A 6,065-nucleotide genomic window follows, 5' to 3' on the forward strand; every position below is an offset into this window, starting at 1 on the left:
GCCAATCCGAGGGACACGTTTCCAAAGCAGCCAATCGCAGCCTGGGCGGTCGGTGGGAGAGCGCGTGCTGGGAAAGGCACCTGGCGCTTGGCCTCACAGGTGTGGGTGATTGAGGGAGGCACGCGGTCTGGGCAGATGCTTTAAATTAGCTTGCTACGAGAGCTGGAAGGGACCTTGTGGGTCATCTAGTCCAACCCCGCTCAAGGAGTCCCTGCAGCATTTCAGACAAATGGCCATTCAATCTCCTCTTTAAAGTCTTGGAGCTGTCACGACCTCCACAAGCAACTTCTGTTTCACCCTCAAAAAGTTCCCCCTTATTTCCAGGTTGAATAATCTCTCCTTGGTCAGCTTTCATCCCTTATTCCTTGTCTGGACTTTTGGTGCCTTGGAAAACAGCCTAACCCCTTCCTCTGTGTGTGTGTCAGTGTTTAAAATAAAACAAGATATTTTTATTGTCACTTTTTACTGGGGGCACATTGGCCCACATTAAAATTGAAATTGTGTTGCTCTCTCAAAATTTATCCGTCCTTCCAATCAACTATCTAAATACTTATGTATCATACATATCTAGTATACATATCTCCATACATGTCTATGTAGGTATCATCTATTTACATGCATACATACATACAAGGGGGCACAATCTGAGGTTAGTTGGGGCAAAGAACATATTATTTTACTGAAAGAGTAGTAGATGCTTGGAACAAACTTCCAGCAGATGTGGTTGGTAAATCCACAGGAACTGAATTGAAACATGCCTGGGATAAACATAGATCCATCTTAAGATAAAATACAGGAAATAGTATAAGGGCAGAGTAGATGGACCAGGAGGTTTTTTTCTGCCATCAGTCTTCCATGTTTGCTTCTATCTATATGTATCATCTCTCTCCATACATCACACACAAACACACACACACACACACACACACAATTATTGTCCATTTTGAATACTATTCATGGTGTCACCAGCCAGCAATCACCCCTTTTGCTTGAAAGGTTGAAATAACTAGTTTTTTTCAGGGTGGAGGCTGCCTTCCCACCCCACTGCAAAGGTCCAGTTTTTAAATTACTGTATCTCTTTTATTATTTTTGCAGAGGACTAAGAGATCAGAGGGAGATTTGGGCTCATACAGGCAGTCCTCGACTTACGACAGTTCATTTAGTGATCATTAAAAGTTGTAATGGCATTGAAAAAGTGACGTATGATTTTTCACACTTGGGACCATTTGCAGCATCCCCATAGTTACATGATCGAGATTCTGCATGGCCACTGATTCATATTTATGACGATTGTAGTGTCCCGGGGTCATGTGATCCCATTTTTGCAGCCTTCTGCCAATCAAAGTCAACGAGGAAGCCAAATTCACTTAACAGCCATGCTATTTACTTAACAATTGCTGTGATTCACTTAACAGCGGTGGCAAAAAAGGTCGTAAAATGGGGCAGAGCTCACTTAAGAAATATTTCACTTAACAATGTAGATTTTGGGCTCAATTGTGGTCATAGCTCAAGGGCTGCCTTGTACCGGGGATGCCTTGGATGACAAGTCCCATCAGCCACTTCGAGGATGGGGGTGTTGATAGGAATCATCCCTTCTTGCAAAGGGTTGCCCCCCCCCCCAAGTACACATTGTTTACAGAAAATCAGCAAATTTATGAAATAAAAAAATTATAATTTTTACACACTTTAGGAAATACATACTTTGGATTTGTTACAGTATTGCCAAGCACCCCTTGGATTTATTGTCTGGTGCAAATATTGAATTTGTTATTTTATTCCCCAGTTTAAGAAAAAAAATATAATTATATTAATTAGATTTCAGATGTTTATGTATGTATGTATGTATGTATATATACGTCACGTTTTTTTGCTGAATTTGAAAATTATGGGAGACTAGATCTATTTCGGCCTTATTTTGGCCTCATCAGCTAGCCATACCCACTGGGACTTGAACCTGCAACCTTTGCCTTGTAAGGTAGAGAATTATCCTCCAGGCTACAGTATCCAATCCCTTCAGCTCTGCACCAGGGAAAATAATATATATATATATATATATACACACACACACACACACACACACGCATATATACATACACAATAACACATCTAAAATCTAATTAATATAATTATATTTTTTCTTAATATATTTATATTTGTATATATGTATATATATATTTAATAATATATTTATATATATTATTTACTATATTATATTACTATATTATATTATATTACTATAATATGTATTTGTATATATTATTTACACATATACAGTATTTATACGTGTTGTGAGCTACCCCGAGTCCACAGAGAGGGGCGGCATTTCAAAGAAGTGGGTGGCCCATATCTTGCGTTGGGCAAACCCAGTTAAAAAGATAAAGGTTCCCCCCCTCGTGCATATGTACTAGTCCAGTGACGGCAAATTTATGGCCTGGGTGGAACTTTATTTTTATTTATTTATTCATTCATTCGTTCATTCGTTCGTTCGTTCATTCATTCATTCATTTATTAGATTTGAATGCCGCCCCTCTCCGTAGACTCGGGGCGGCTCACAGCAATAATAAAGACAATGTAAAAACAAATCTAATAATTTAAAAAACACTAAAAACCCCATTATTAAGAGCAAACATACACACAAACATACCATGTATAAAAGGTGAGTTTTTCCTTCACTTGCTAGTTTTCTAGTTTTGTGAGGGATTTATCTCATGTCTCTCTTAGCATTCAGATGCCCCCGTATACAATCTATGGGATGTATAGTATGCACTTTAAAAAAAATTATAATGGCTATGGATAAGCAAACCCTATTATTGTTGTTGTTATATTATTGTTATGAATATTATTATCACCATGTTTTAAAACAACTGTACCCAGACAACACTGTTTATATAATATAAACATTGAATTTTGAAGTTTAATATTACAAATACGAGAGAGAATAACAATAAGATAGGTAGGTAGGTAGGTAGGTAGGTAGATAGAAATAGATAGATAGATAGATATAGAAGATCGATAGACAGACAGACAGACATAGATAGATAGATAGATAGATAGATAGATAGATAGATAGATAGATAGATAGACAGGTATAGATGGATGGATAGATAGATAGATAGATAGATAGATAGATAGATAGATAGATAGATAGATAGATATAGAAGATAGATAGATAGATAGATAGATATAGAAGATAGATAGATAGATAGATATAGAAGATAGATAGATAGATATAGAAGATAGATAGATAGATAGAAAGATAGAAAGATAGATAGATAGATATAGAAGGTAGATAGATAGATAGAGAGAGAGAGAGAGAGAGAGAGATAGAAGAGATAGAAGTTTAATATTACAAATACGAGAGAGAGAATAACAATAAGATAGGTAGGTAGGTAGGTAGATATAGATATAGAAGATCGATAGACAGACAGACAGACAGATATAGATGGATGGATAGATAGATAGATAGATAGATAGATAGATAGATAGATAGATAGATAGATAGATAGATAGATAGATAGACAGGTATAGATGGATGGATAGCTAGCTAGATAGATATAGAAGATAGATAGCTAGATAGATATAGAAGATAGATAGATAGATAGATAGATATAGAAGATAGATAGATAGATAGATAGATGATAGATAGAGAGAGAGAGAGATAGATAGAAGAGATAGATAGATATAGAAGATAGATAGATAGATAGATATAGAAGATAGATAGATAGATAGATAGATAGATAGAAAGATAGATAGATATAGAAGGTGGATAGATAGATAGATAGATAGAGAAAGAGAGAGAGGGAGAGAGAGAGATTGAAGAGATAGATAGATAGATAGATAGATAGATAGATAGATGATAGATAGATGATAGATAGATGGAAAGATAGATAGATAGAGAGATAGAGAGAGAGAGAGAGAGAGAGAGAGATAGAAGAGATAGATAGATAGATAGATATAGATAGAAAGATAGATAATGTAGATAGATAGATAATGTAGATAGATAGATAGATAGATAGATAGATAGATATAGAAGATAGATAGATAGATAGATAGATATAGAAGATAGATAGATAGATAGATAGATAGATAGAGAAAGAGAGAGAGGGAGAGAGAGAGATTGAAGAGATAGATAGATAGATAGATAGATAGATAGATAGATAGATAGATAGATAGAAAGATAGATAGATATAGAAGGTGGATAGATAGATAGATAGATAGAGAAAGAGAGAGAGGGAGAGAGAGAGATTGAAGAGATAGATAGATAGATAGATAGATAGATAGATAGATAGATAGATAGATGATAGATAGATGATAGATAGATGATAGATAGATGGAAAGATAGATAGATAGAGAGATAGAGAGAGAGAGAGAGAGAGAGAGAGAGAGATAGAAGAGATAGATAGATAGATAGATATAGATAGAAAGATAGATAATGTAGATAGATAGATAATGTAGATAGATAGATAGATAGATAGATAGATATAGAAGATAGATAGATAGATAGATAGATATAGAAGATAGATAGATAGAAAGATAGAAAGATAGATAGATATAGAAGGTAGATAGATAGATAGAGAGAGAGAGAGAGATAGAAGAGATAGAAGTTTAATATTACAAATACGAGAGAGAGAATAACAATAAGATAGGTAGGTAGGTAGGTAGGTAGGTAGATAGATATAGATAGATATAGAAGATCGATAGACAGACAGACAGACAGATATAGATGTATGGCTAGCTAGCTAGATAGTTAGATAGATAGATAGATAGATAGACAGGTATAGATGGATGGATAGATAGCTAGATAGATATAGAAGATAGATAGCTAGATAGCTAGACAGACAGACAGACAGACAGACAGATAGATAGATAGATAGATATAGAAGATTGATAGATAGATAGATATAGAAGATTGATAGATAGATAGATAGATGATAGATAGATAGAGAGAGAGAGAGAGAAGAGATAGATAGATATAGAAGATAGATAGATAGATAGATAGATAGATATAGAAGATAGATAGAAAGATAGATAGATATAGAAGGTGGATAGATAGATAGATAGATAGATAGAGAGAGAGAGATAGAGAGAGATTGAAGAGATAGATAGATAGATAGATAGATAGATAGAAAGATAGATAGATAGATATAGAAGATAGATAGATAGAGAGAGAGAGAGAGAGAGAAGAGATAGAAGAGATAGATAGATAGATATAGATAGAAAGATAGATAGATAGATAATGTAGATAGATAATGTAGATAGATAGATAGATAGATAGATAGATAGATAGATAGATAGATAGATAGATAGATAGATAGAAAGATAGATAGATAGATAGATAGATAGATAGTGATGGATAGATGGATAGATAGATAGATAGATAGATAGATAGATATAGATAGATATAGATGGATAGATAGATGGATGGATGGATGAATAGATAGAGGTAGGCAGGCAGGCAGATGAGAGAGAGAGAGAAAGTTAAAATGGATAATTTCCTGGACCTAACACAATCAGAAAAGAGCCGAAAGGGACCTTGGAGGTCTTCCAGTCCAACCCCTTCTAGGTTGCTTCTCTCCTTGATTACCGGGAGCTTCCACCAATGGTGTAGGCAGGGTTTCCTTTCCTGCCTGAGCAGGGGGTTGGTCTAGACAACCTCCAGGGTCCCTTCCAACTCTGTTATTCTGAATCACGCACAAGTGTATATTTCTTTTTAGCACAGCCACCGGGCGAGGAGGATCAAACTTCAATCTGCCTCTTGTGATATTGTGACGTTCCCTTCCCACCGACAAGCCATGAAGGCCAAAGCCACAACCTGACCTCGCAAAGACACACAAGCTACCAAGGAAAGTCCCGTTTCCTGAAAAATATGTGAAAACCCCGTGTGAAGATGACAGGGCCTCCCAGACTGTGTTGGTGCCCATGAGTTGCTGGAATCTATTGGATCCTTGTTTTATTCTACCAACCAACCAACCAATCCCTGTGGAGTTTCAAACCCCCTGCTGAAACTTATTTTTTAGCTAACTGGGGCTTCCTTCTTGTGGCAAGGAGTTTCAAAGGCTGCTAAT

This window comes from Erythrolamprus reginae, chromosome 13 (assembly GCF_031021105.1).
Source record: "Erythrolamprus reginae isolate rEryReg1 chromosome 13, rEryReg1.hap1, whole genome shotgun sequence".
In the NCBI taxonomy this organism is placed as follows: domain Eukaryota; kingdom Metazoa; phylum Chordata; class Lepidosauria; order Squamata; family Dipsadidae; genus Erythrolamprus; species Erythrolamprus reginae.